Source organism: Lonchura striata, chromosome 1A (genome assembly GCF_050655825.1).
Source record: "Lonchura striata isolate lonStrDom1 chromosome 1A, ASM5065582v1, whole genome shotgun sequence".
Taxonomy (NCBI): domain Eukaryota; kingdom Metazoa; phylum Chordata; class Aves; order Passeriformes; family Estrildidae; genus Lonchura; species Lonchura striata.
In genome coordinates this window covers 3,878,897-3,892,456 of record NC_140741.1, presented here as the reverse complement: position 1 = coordinate 3,892,456, position 13,560 = coordinate 3,878,897, and the positions used below count along the sequence as shown (strand labels likewise).

The 13,560-nt window shown below is 40.3% G+C and overlaps 1 protein-coding gene across 1 annotated transcript in view; it reads right to left on the bottom strand.

The window, feature by feature from the left end:
- Positions 1-2,137: 2,137 nt before the first annotated feature.
- The window catches only part of LOC144246307 (uncharacterized), a 135,040-nt gene continuing 123,617 nt past the window's right edge, over positions 2,138-13,560 (bottom strand). Inside the window, exon 14 of the mRNA XM_085569101.1 lies at positions 2,138-3,442. The gene's annotated coding sequence lies outside the window, so the exon portion shown is untranslated. The remainder of the gene's footprint in view (positions 3,443-13,560) is intronic.

Sequence of the window (13,560 nt, the reverse complement as noted above, 5' to 3'; positions counted from 1 at the left end):
TTAAAGAAAACTATTAGCAGAACAAGCACCTTTCTTACAGTAAAGCAGGATGTCCCAAATCTTTCTTCTGAGGGAGAGCCCATGCTGGATGGGGAGGAAGCAGACTGACTTGAAAACACCTTATGGCAATAAACAATTACTCTTAAAACTCAGCTGTGGCTATTCTTTCCCAAATTTGCCCTCCTTCTCATCTGAATGATTTCTTTCTCCAGTGTAATATTCCTTTTCTATACATTTATTTTTGTGCTGGATACTGCATTACCAGATTCAGCAGGTTTGCCAGGTTTATTTGTGTGTTTTGTTTTTGATCTTTGGGGACTGCTAGAAATCACTTAAGCTTAATATAATAAACATATACATTTTTAGAAAACATATCACTGCTTGGTATCTTGAACTGGGACGAATTTTTGTTATTATCCTTTTGGGGTGGATTGCTCCTTCCTTTCTTTGATGAATGTGGTGCTTGCCATAGTGTGACTGAGGGAACAGGTTTCCTCCTTTTTTTTGGCAGGTTTTTCCCTATTATCCTTGGAAATAAATGTACTCTTAATTTAGTTGTTTAATTCATTTTAATTTACTTACCCCTGTATTTCCAGTCATTTGAACTGAATACTATTTGAATGTTTCCTGTTCCAAATAAAGAGTTTCTTTCTGATCCAGGTTTCCCACTTGCTCCTACTTTTGTTTTGTTGGCTCAGTGAAGCCTTTGTTACCCCTTTTCCCCAATCTCAGTTTCCTAGTTGGTGTTTTATCCATGTCACTGAGCTTCTCTTCTTGAGCAATATACTTAAAATCTGTCCCTGTTGTCGCCCCCATAGCTGTGATTCAAATCTTACTCACGAGTGGCTATTGCAACACATCTTTTGGTGCTCATTCTCTCCCGTCTCCAGCTAAAGCTAACTTTCACTGTCCCCTCTCAAATCTCTTTTCTATTTACGTCAACTCTGTACCCCCTTTGATGTCTGCTTCCAATTCCCAAATCTTCTTTCCCGTAACTTCTGGTGCAATCTCTACTGTCCTTTACCAAGCCTGCAGGAAACCGGCTCCTTCCCTGCACAGCCTGTCCATGAGCATGACACAGCACAACAAAGAAGCAAGACAGAATGTTCAGTGGATTGTGTTTCTTAATACAGTTATTAGCAATTTCTACTTGGTTTTCTTTTTAATCTGTCCTCCTATGCACCTCTGCAGTGTGTATTTATTCCCTGGCATGCCTTGATCAGCTTATGCTGTCACTGGTCAATTTTCCCAGTATCAATGCTTATCTATCCTTGTCTAGCTTTAGTTGCTGCCTAAATGTAAGTTGCAGAATTTTCTGGGCCTTCACTCGTGTTTTATGTGGATTTCAAAAAGGAATTGCTGTGAAAATATCAGCTTGCCCTTAATAATTTTGCTTTGTAAATAATTCAGTCCAACTGCAGAAATTAAAACTGAAGTTGCAACTGCTGTTTGCCTCCACACCTAGACACCTCATGCACCAGAGGTGTAAGCACACCTTTTGCAAGGAGATGAAGTGGTTGTACAGGTTGAACTACTGCCAGAGCACCCAAGGAGATGCGGTGGTTGTGCACACATTGTACGACTTCCAGAGCACCTGAGGATATGCAGTGCCAATCGTGCATGTGCGCTTGTTTTGGTGCAAAGTCCCGTGGCTCCTGATGGGGAGCTCAAAGCTAAGCCGATTTGGGTTTGTTTGGTTTTAGCAGAGGCAATTGAAGGGAAAGTACAGGTTGCTGCCATTTCCGGAGTTGGCAGCATGTGGCACACAGCGGGATATTTGCCGGGTGGTAGTGGTGCTGTGTGTCCACACCAGAGCATTTCCCAGAGCTCATCTGATCACAGATTTGCAGTTCTCCAGGGTCCTTAATGCAAGAAGTTTCTTTCCCTTGTACTGATTGTACTTATCTCCCCCGGAGGAAGGGGAACTATTTCTAACTGTGCAGTCAAGTAAAAATGTCGAGTTTGGGTGCTTTGGGTGTGTAAATGTGAGACTTAGTCAAAGCAATTAGCTGAGTAACCATTGAGCTTAAATTGTTTTCCTACCCTGTTTCCAGCCGGTGATTAACACCTGCCGTGATACACACCCAACCTTTTCCAGCACTCGCAAGTGATACACCGAGCCTCAGCCACAGCTGGCTTGGGATGAACAATCACAGTTTATTTCAGGACTCTGCTCAATGGTTGCACATCTAAAAGTCAGACTTCAAAACAAAATCACATTTAATAGGGCTGATGCTTTGTAGGTACCAGTTTTTCCTTTTAACTTTGACTGTGCACGTTCTTGTTCAAGTGTGTCTCGCTGCTCTTCACGCTGACCAGCTTTGCTATGTGAATAGGAGCTGCTCGTAACTAAGTACTAAACAGGTATTTTAAAAGCAAGACTGTACTTTTAAAGTGTTTGATAGAATAATTTGTAAACAGAATGTTAAAAAACACATCAGAGGGAGGTCAGACTAGACTTGGAAACACATTGGTTTAAGACAGATTAACAAGCTCATTATTGGCTAGAAATTGAGGCTTACTCCAGTCTAGCAAAAGAAAGGTTTTATGATCCTGTGGCCTCAGAAACATCCCAACATCCAGTACATCCCAACATCCATCCTTATTTGTCCTCATGCCATGCTGCATCACTCCTCAATCTTCCCAATTCCAGCTTTTTGCTGGGCTGCACTGTGAACCAGATCAGGGAACCTGTTCCACTGAAAAATAGAAAATAGCAGCAGAAAATAAGAATAATTTCATTATTTAATTCATGGCATGTGCCTCACATCTGGGAGGAACACTGGCTGAATTTCTGTCCTCCGCACTACCCTGGAAATCAGCCTGGCATCAAACCCTGGTCCAGCCTCACCAAGGACATGGAAAAGGTGACTGTGGCAGGGACCTGAGGGATAAGGAAATAGAGGGAAGAGCTTCTTTCAGTGACTACAGGGAACGCTGGGAAAGGAGGTGATTTTCAGCTGGATCACGAGGAGAAAAGCCAGAGGATATCTGTTGGAGTGTGGGCAAGTCCGGCTTGTTTGGACATAAGGAATGTAAACAGCAGCAGGCGCCTTCGTGGGGAAGGACGTCATTGCAGCAACACGAAAGCATCAACTGCTAACACTGTATTTATCCAAACCGTAAAGAACAATTTTAAATAAGAAGAGGTTTCAAAGCTGTGTTTAGGTGGAAGATCTGTGTGGGAGAGGGGTGGATACCTTTGGACTTTGTTAATAATTAAGTGGAGGAGTGTGTTAAAGCCTATGGAATGGACAGCATGATAGTAAAAATACCGTGACTCATTGAAGCTGGAGGTTAGCAAACAGTCCCAAGTAAACAAAATTGCACATGACAGATCCTTGTGTAGTAAGACCCATCTCTCTTTAGTGAAACTGAGCCTGAAATGCTCCATTTTCTTCTGAAAACCTCATGACCTTGTGGAAACAATTTGATGCTGAACCTGCAAGAAATAGAAATTGTGTTCAGAACTAGATGAAAATCCAGCATGTTTTCTAAGCTATACATTTGCAATATTCAGCATATTTTCCAGTTTTTTTTTCTCATAATAATCTCTGAGCTAATGTCCTTCCAGTTCAAAAAACCAAAAAAGTGAATTTTCTCATATAATTTCATTCACTCTAAATGCAGCAAGAGCCAGAAGAAAAATCTGGATATATGGTTTAAAAGAAGCAAGGACAAGAACTTGTTTAAGGAGCAGCCTGTGAAGTATGCTTTTCTGTGTACTAGTGTTATCAGATATTTAGTTTTTAACAGAATTATTTCACAGGTCTTCCCCCATTAAAAAAAAAAAATGTTACTGTCTTTTGCATATCTTAATATAATTCTCTCCCTTTCTCACTTTTTACCTCCTGTTTATGTCTTGAGGTATATTTGGCTCTAAAAACTGCCAAACAAAATCCATAAGGTTTCAATGTAGAGCAGCAAACACACCAAGGCTGGTCTCCTGCCAGCTACATGCCTCTCAGGGTGCACACACACTTGTCTGGCTTCACCCTTTCTACAGCCATAGCTGGAGACCCCAGAAATTCCCAAGCCACTGGAAAATGCTGACAACAGGACAGGCAGATCACTGATACCATTCTGGGAGCCTCCGAGAACAAGAACCATCATACAAGAGTGGTTAATTACAGCTGTATCATAGAGTTTTGCACCCATTTTGAGTTGCTATCTGATAGCAGTTGCTCTGATTACCTAATTCATCTGTGTGCAACTCTGCAAATATTTGTTAGAGGACACAAAATATTTGCTGTTTATCCTGGGGTTCAGCATTACAAATGTTTGTTTAATGTCCAGCCTGGGATTTTCAAATGTTTCTGATATCTCAGTATACCTCCAATTTCTTTCTATTTGATCTGGAAAGAAAAATATCTTGTCAATATACCTGTCCTGTACATCTCCTTCATGTTTACATTCTGGGAGTTTGCCTTTTGGAGCTGTGCAGAAGGTAAAGTGCCCCATCCCTGTCCTACGTGTCACCAGGTTTGTCACGGCAATGGACACGCACAGAAAGCCTCAGAGGCCCCGCACAGAGCGAGGTGCCCGTGGCACTGCATACGGGGAAGGCAAGGCACTGTTATATTATCACAGGGTAAGTGAGGTTAGAGAACCTAGGGTGTGAGTGTCCTGACAGCACCTGATTACTCGGCGGTGCAATTACAGGAGCTGTGTCTCCACTCAGATTTTACAGTTAGATTAGTTATTTACCTATGACCAGTACAACTCTAATTACAAAAACTCTAATTTTTGACCCAGTAAAATTCTAAATACAACACAAACTGAAAAAGTTGTTGTTTTTTTTTTTTTTTCCTATCAAGGGTAATGCCATAGGCTAGTGCTCAGACTGGAAACTGAGTCAGGAAGAAATCCTCAAAGCCAGGTGTCACAGGTGTCACACAGCTGCACATCACAGTGTTCTGGCAGCTAAGGAGGGGTAATATCAATGTAGCACTGCTGAAAATGGAAAACCACGTTCCCTTCTACCCCTTCTTTCAGGCACAGGCTCCACCATTTACCCTCTTTGGGTTTTAGTATTTGTGGCATTTTTCAAACCCCCCAAAAGACTGGCTAATTGTTGGTAGATTAGGGACTTGCATTGCCTCAGCTGGGAGCCACAGAACACCAGATCAGGCACAAGAGTGAGGAGAGGACACTGGGAAAGGGGAGAAGGAAGAGAGATCTTCCCCCTTGCAGCTCTATGTTGTTAAATCAGTTCACTTGTTTGTTAAACCATGCCTTGGAAGAAGGTGGTGAAGGCCATATCCACTTGCTCTGGGTATTAAAAAACAGATCAAAGAGTGGTTGAAATCTCTGGTGGGTTGTTTGGTTTTCCATTGCACCAGTATCAGTTTTATTCCTCTTTCCCCTATCTTCAAACCCCTTGATTGGGTCAATGCGTTTGCTTCACAACCACACACTGTCCTTGCCTGCTGTCTTTGTGTCAGTCCTTCAAGCCCTATTTCTTCTGCAAACTTAGTTTTTCCAATTGGCCAACATTTCATTGACTACTTTTAACATAATTATACTAAATTCTTGCTCCTGTTTACTATTCAGTTCTTTGGGGCTAAATCTTAAAATTTCTCTCAGTTTTGTAAAGTGCTGCTTGCCTATACATAAAGATCCCAAGACATTTAGCAACTTTGATTTGCTCTTAGAGAAAATACTCAAGTCAGTCATTACCCCACTATCAATCCCATGAACTATATGCAGAAAAATATTATTTATTACACAAATAAAGGTGAACTAGACATGAAAAAATCAGAGTGGAATACTGGTATCAAAATGTACTTAATCCAGACCCAGTGAATTTCTGATTAAAAATAAAATACAATGCTGATTTTTTTTCTCCCTAAACTCTGTAAATCCTTGGAGAGTCCAAGTGGAACAATCTACTGTTTTTTGTTGTTTTTTTCTGTCTCTAGCTCTTACATTGGTTTTTCACTCCAGAAATAAAAACTTTACAGCTGGTATGTATATTACACTAATGATGCTTTGATTTAGAAATACAACTAACAGATGTTAAATTAATCTAGTCAGATTTGAGTTACCTTTGAGACCTGGCTACAGTGTTTGCTTCTGGAAGGTATGCACATTTTATTTGTACCCACGATTCATGAAAGTCACACTGTCTTTGGATAAATGATGATTTCATGTTTTTCTCAGATCTCTGCTCATGTCCATAAATTTGAAAGATGTGTATTATGCAGTTGGAGAATGTACTTTGAAGTCAGTTTTAGATTTGGTTGCTAATCTGGCGGCCTGCTTTTCTCTTCAGTAAACAGTGATAAATAGTTTCCAGTGGGCCTGAATCCAGCAAGGCTCTTCACTAAATAGCCTCTAGGTAAGAGTTAATTCAGAGTGAAGGGACAAACCCTACATTAAAAGAAAAGGTTGACTGTACAAATGTATGAAAATACCTAATGCTTCCTGCAATATGTGCAGTTTTCTGAATTTGCATAGCTGATCTGCCTTCATCTGCTCCAGCAGAACAGCAGGTTGTACCCAGTGCAGTCTGTACCTGACATGAGGTTTCTGATAAGCTCCTGAATATCAAGAATATTATTGAACGAATATGTTTGATACAGTAGGCTACTATTTTATATTGTTTTTCCATTCCTTATCACAAGTCATGATAGCACTAGTAGAAATTGGGCTATTCAATTCTAAGGCTTTGCTGCTCCAAGAGAATAAAATTGTACTTTTAAAAAATATTCATGTGCCTCAGGAAAAAAACCCACCTTTATTCCCTGGATTAATCACTTAGAGCAATGTGCTAAGTATACTGAGCCGTTCTTTTTGTGGAACACAAGGATCAAGCCTTTGTTCTTGGCAGCCACATCCTTCATGCCATGCATACTGGAACCCACCGCTGTTATTTTTCATTCCTCACGGAGAGCAGAGTGCTCTGCGGCAAAACAAGGGGCAGCTCCTCCCAGAGGGGCTTGCGCTGCAGCAGCAGCAAACTCCCAGGGACAGCCTGAGGACACAGGGGTCACAATAAAGGTCACAATGAAAGCCTGATGTGGCATCTCTGTTCTGTAAATGCCACGCTGGACTTGGCACCTTCATCAATTTTTATGGGTGATATTCAGATTGAGGCCTGGGAGTGGGAAGCTGGTATTAAAAAAAGGAAAATAAGGACTGCTGAGATGTACCAAATGCAGAGACATTGAGGAGGAAAGAAACAGAGGCCTTCAAATTGTACTTTTTTGACAGTGAAGAACTCTAAGAGGAGGCAGAAAGGCTATTAATGTTTCTACCCTTTTGTCTCTATCAGTACCCTGCATCCTGTCTACCACATACCTTGTGAGAACATTTTTACCTATTTTTGGGGGGTGGTGTGAGAGGATAACATGGTTATTTTTACCTTGCCTGATTCACTGGTGTAGAAGAGAGACACAGCCAGAAAGTTATTTTATAAAACCCTAACAAACAGCAAAACTGCATTCTTGCTTTCCTCTTGTATCACTACAAAAAGTGGCCAACACAGCAAGACTGCAGCTGATAGGAGGTCAGTTCTCCTGTACTCTACATATACCAGTCACATTATCCCTTTGTCAGGAGCAGACGGATGCATGTATTCCTTGTATGTATTCACCTTGGACTGGTGTGTCTCCAAACACCTGGGCCAGAACTTAAGGAGAGATGAAGGCAGCAGCAGAGAACACCTTGCTGCATGCTAACTCTTCCAGCATTAAATGGATTTAAAAAGCACTGCTTTTTAGAAAATAAAGGACTCAACCACCTGCAGTGGCTTAGCTTTACAAAGTGCAGTCACCAGTGTTAACAAAGTTATTCTTCCTATTTGTCAGCAGGTACAGAAGCCTCATAGAACTGTGCAGGCCCTGTAGAGTTATCAGATTTGGTAAGAATTCAGCCCTGTGGAAAACAGCTGCAACTGTGAGTGCAGATCTTTTGCCCGGAAATTAGTGAAAGTTTGATATAACAGCTGATCTTTTAGACTGACCTTTTAACACTCAAGGTAGATACATGATTTCTCTACAAAATGAGGATGAATGCCTACTTATTGAATTTATTTTCACATTTGCTTGATAGAACCATTCGTCTGTAATTTAAAAATATTTCTCCTTGCATTTGTCTTATGGCATTACAAGAACACAAATAGGTGATTTCCCATGAACTGTTTTGTTTTGTTTAAATCCTTATAAAACTCTGTATCTGCAAATAACAAATACTATCACCCTGGAAATCACTTAAGCCTAAAAATTTAATATTTGCTGTTTAAATTTCTCTCTGGTTGAAAAGAAAAGCTGTAGTCCCTCTTCTGAGCAATGTAATCATCAAAACCCTAAATGCACTTTTAGCAAACCATACAGTAGCAGTTTAAAGTACTCTGTGAGTAGTTTCATATTACCAGCAGCTGGATTAAGATAGTAACACGACCATTGTGCCATCCTCTAAAATAATGTTTCTATCACAACAAAAATATTTGCATGCAGTAAATGGACATTGAGTAATGTGGACTTCTGTACCGGTGATTGCACCATGTAAAAACAAGGTGGAGAGAATAGAAAACACCTGAGACAAAATTACTTGTTGCCTTTCTATATTGCTGCTTAGAACAGTAGCCACTCACCCTTTGAACAAAGATAAAAAGACCTACTTCTTTTACCAAAAAACCCCAAAGCCTACCCTCCCAAACCTACATAAACTCAGTTCTTCCTTATTCCTAGTGTGTATGACTAGTACTTCAAGCTTTTTACTCTTAGATTATTTTGTTTTTCCAGTTGTTGATAAAGTTAAATCTCTCAAAAAAATTGGAATTGACATGCTTTGAGTTTTTAAATGCTGAAATTTTATACCACCTCTCACCCTGTCACAGTTCTAAGACATTGCACTGAAGGTCTCCTGCAATTTGGCATGGAGGTACAGATTAGATAACAAATTCAAATTAGTTATTTCAAACACACCTGGAAAATACTTTGAAAACATAGTGATGCCAATGAATAAAAGACTGTGCTCTGGGACATATCTAATGACTTTTGTTACTATCAGAGAAATCTCTGTAAGAGAAGTTGCTGCACTCTGAAAGAGGCAGTGATGGAAAGAACAGGCTTTGAAGATCATCTCAGTGTAGTTTACACAAGACGTTCTGTATGTCAGGTGAAATACATTTTTAAGTGACTTTGGATACTCTCCAGGTTTTTCTGTGGCGATATCTTCAGTGAAAAGTTTACAAAACCAGAAGTTTCAAGTGCTGGAATGGCAGTGATGCTTGGGGCTGATCAGGGCTGCATCCACATAGCCTAGAGCTCTTTCTTTGCTACTGAATGGTTTCTGGCAGAAGACTGAACCCAACTCTTTTATTTAACAAAGGAAGGATCGCAGATGATTTTTTTATCTCTTCTACAGAAAGCAAAATTCTTGCCTTTACTTGGATCTGTGGAACAGGAGCATGTCATGGGAACACTTTTGTGAAAGAGAAGAATAAGGGGCTAGGCTGGGCTGGGTTTGGGCCTTTCTGAAGCACCATGAATGAGCTGGAATTTCTGGACCTGTGTTTTCAGGAGACTGCAACTGCTGCTTGCTAAATACCCTTGCACATGCCTTTGGCCTGTGGATCCATCCCCATAAATTCATTTAATGCATCTCCTTATGGAGATGTAGAGTTGGGAGGCAATAGCTTAGGTGGGGTTCTCTGAAGTCACCACCCTGTGCTGGCTTAGCTGATTTACATAACATCTCATTTTAAGCAATTAAATTCTTGTTTTTTTTCTTAGGCTCTTGCTCAGAAAATCATCATGATCCTCTGTAAAATGCATAAGTATTGATGAAATGGGCCTACATTTGGACCTGGAATGATTGTTCTACTTGTGTTAGTTCCTATGACTATTCACTACATTCTCTGGGAAAGACCCAACCCAGTAAATTTTACATTTGTATTTTTGCAAAAGGCAGCAATACTGACTATGTAGTTATTAAAGAACTCGAGAGCAAGTTGGAAAAATTAATAGAACTATTCCTAGCCATGAACACATTGCATATGTGCCAGGAAACAAGCAAAACCTGATTTACCAAGCATTTTGTGTGGTGAGAACTTCAGCTTGCCACGTCCTCTCCCCCAGTTCCTTTAGATATCCTCCAGCATCCTTTGTTTTGGGGAAAAGTAGCTATTTTGCCCCCCAGCTTGTGCTGCCTGTCCAGCTGGCACTCACTTTTGCACTGACCAAAAATGTGGTCAGGCAAACACTAATTGTACGACAAGAAAAATCATTACCGGTAAAAATCACAGCAGAACCTGCCTTATGCCATTCCAAACCTACATGTACTGTACCTAACCATTATTTTCATTACCATTACTGATAGCTTCTCCATTGGTTTTGGTGCAGCACCTGAATCAATGAATGTTTTCCTTGCCTGATGGGAAATCCCATCTTTGTACTGCTGATTTCTCACATGAAATCGTAACTAAATTTTAAGTGTTGTGATTTGTGAAGAATACATAACCGTGGTGTAAAATCACAGTTCATCCTTGCTCTGATTTTTAGTTTGTTTTCAGGCAGGATCGTTTCTAACCAAGCAGCACGAGAGGTGATTGATGGCAGTGAGCAGAGCGATAAACACCTGACCTCTAGTGGCAGCTCTCCGGCCTCGGTGGGAAGAGAGAGAGCTGGAAATGTGAGGGGAAAAGGCTGGAACTATGAAGTAGAGCCTGAACTTCCATTAGTTGCTTTGTCAGTTTTTGTTTAATTATCTTTTCAACTGAAATCTCAGTTCAGAATCCAGGGCATTTCTCTTTCTGAAACTTTTCTTCACATTTATCACTATATTTAAGAAGTGTGTGCACAGTTTTCCAAAAGAATTACAGCAATATCCTAACAAGTTTTATATATTTGTATAGAAAGCTTTTGGTAAGTTTTTCACTTTGGTTGTTCCTCCCCATGCACACACAATTATTCAAAAAGCCCATTTTGAGTTGTCATTAGACTTCATTCCTGCTCCTCACTGACACAGAACATTTCCCCAGTGAAAATACATATTCACTATCAGCACTCTGGACATCAAAACCTTCCTTCCCATTGGGCTAAAAATACAGCAGCTATTCCATAAACAAAGGTCATAACCTTTCTAATCAAGTGGTTAACCCAAATAGTAAATCCCCTCATAGAGAAAAAAGTCTTGTTTTTCACCTCTGTAGGATTAAATTTCAAAGTGCTGGCATTCACAAAATTTCTTCTAAGCAAAAAACCATTGTCTGGAAGCTGTGGTTGAACCTACTTTTCATTGTAGCTGTGTGAGGCCTTTGGACCACCAATACAGTCTATAAATGTGACAGTGGCAAAGCTGCAGGAGGACTGGAGCAATGGCATTATTATTTTCCAGTTGGAGTTAGAGTAACACACTCTTATTCCTGAAGCCATGGTGAAAATTAGTCTATGTATGTACATTAGAAACAAGTTGATAGGGCCATATGAAGAGATGATTTCAGGAAAAAAAAGCAAGCTGTACAAATATTTTAGCCCATTTAAATGATCACATTAATTGGGGCATGGTGGGGTAAATTGGAGGTTTCCTTATGGCCAACAAGTGCTGACTTGAGAAGGGCATAGAAACAGTGCTATGCTCTTTAATTTTAATGTTTCAGATTAAAAAAACATTAAATTATCATAGTTATGTGCAAAATCTTATTATGTTTGGGCCCTTTTATATGTTTTCTATTTATTAAAAAAAAAAATTTGCTATATTTTTCATCTCCGAGAATCTGATTTTTTTGCCCTCTATTGAGAGTAGTTCAAAATCTCCTTCCTTACCTTCAAGGTACTCTGGCACAAGCCCAAGATGCCCAATGGCTTGTCCTGCACAAGATGTCAATGTGAATTAACAAAAAAAGATGTGAATTTAAAGTGAGTATAACTCGAGCATATATAATTTCTCTATGGACACTCATTTAGAAGTCAGCTGGCCATAATTACCTTAACTTAATTCATGCTTAAAATGAATTAAACTGAAGTGAACTAATGGTTTATCAACATGGGAGAGACACTTAACAATAAGCTCGGTGTAAATTCACAATTCATCAGCTGCTGTACTCTGACTTCCCTTGTGGAAATGCAATGTGCCCTCAAGGTGCCTTTGTATGAGGTAACTTAATTTTTTTAGGGGGAAAAAAAGGCTATATATGGAAGTGTGGGTTGATTGATGGCAGGTGCAGAAGTGATTGGATTTCAATGGTACTATGCTAGAGAAAAGGTCAGCATACATCATCTGTGCAGTTGAAGTTTCTCTGCCATTTTGGGACCACAATGGCACCCTCTATGCTATGGGGTCTGTTCTGAACTGCAGAAAGCCAAACAGCATTTTTGATGTTTCTCTAGCAGGAGAACAGCCAATTAGTACCAAGTACCTGGTGTACCATCGACTCATATTTTTATTCACTATTCAGGAAATGACCATGGAGGAGTGCAGAGAAGCCCTAGCCATTTCTGAATGAAAGCAGCTACATACTAAAATTTACACTGTTACCCAGCTTGGTTTAACTTTACTGAGTATCTTGGTATTAATTTCCCCCTAAATGACTTCCCACCTTTCTTTATTCATTAGATTTAACAGCATTTTCTGTTAGCATAAACAAAGCAGTAAGAAATAGGGAGAAATATCCCTACTTGCAGTACTCCTTTAAATGCAACCAGCATCATCAGGCAGTCTGTGACATTACTATCCAGTTAGGAAAACATCCCTGGCCCCATTCATTCGGCCATTCCTGCTCATTTTTCCAGGCACAGAACGTTTGTGCCGTAGCAGGCCTTGTCAGATTTGGAGCCTTCCAGTACCTGATGAGCATATTAACAGTGCTCCCATTCACGGCCCAGAGCCTGCCAGTTCCATCTAATTTTAGGGAAGTTGCTATTTATAGTTGGAAGGCTGCGCTCTGGTGAAAGCCTTGCCACTGCTGGGTGCAGGGGGGAATTTTATATTTTTGTGCTGTTTTAGTTGGCACACGCAGAGTTCATGGTTGTAATTTACCCCAGTCCAAAATACTCTGCCATCCCTCCCCAGGGAGCAGTGATGCCCTGCCTGAGGATTTACACCAGGAACACTGTGGCTCTGTTGGCTGCCTGGTTCTCATCCAGCCACATGCTGGCTGTGTCCAGGCACAGACAACCCAGAAGTCAAATGACAGTACAGAATCACAACCTTTGCTAAATTTCTACATGCAGAAATGCTTCAAGGTCCAAAGGATGAGGGAGAGGGGCTGTAACTCCTCTCTCTGTGCTGTAACTCCTGTAGTACAGGTTGATCAAAGTGAATTCCTTTTGCCTTGTTCCAAAGAGTACATTAATAGCAGTAGTAACAATATCTGCCTCTGCACCACAGGATTTTGTCAGAATTTATTCACTAACTTTGCAGGTAGTGTTAAATGCCAAGGAAAGCTACGGGGAAGAGATTCTCCAATGTAGATTGCTGGTCAAATTTATTAAAATAGTCTGTTATGACTTAGGCATTTCATTAATGTACCAAGAACTAACACTACACTGTGTATATATGTACAGGTGCATATGTGTATATGGAAAACTGAGAGAGCTGAGAGGAAATCAGCAT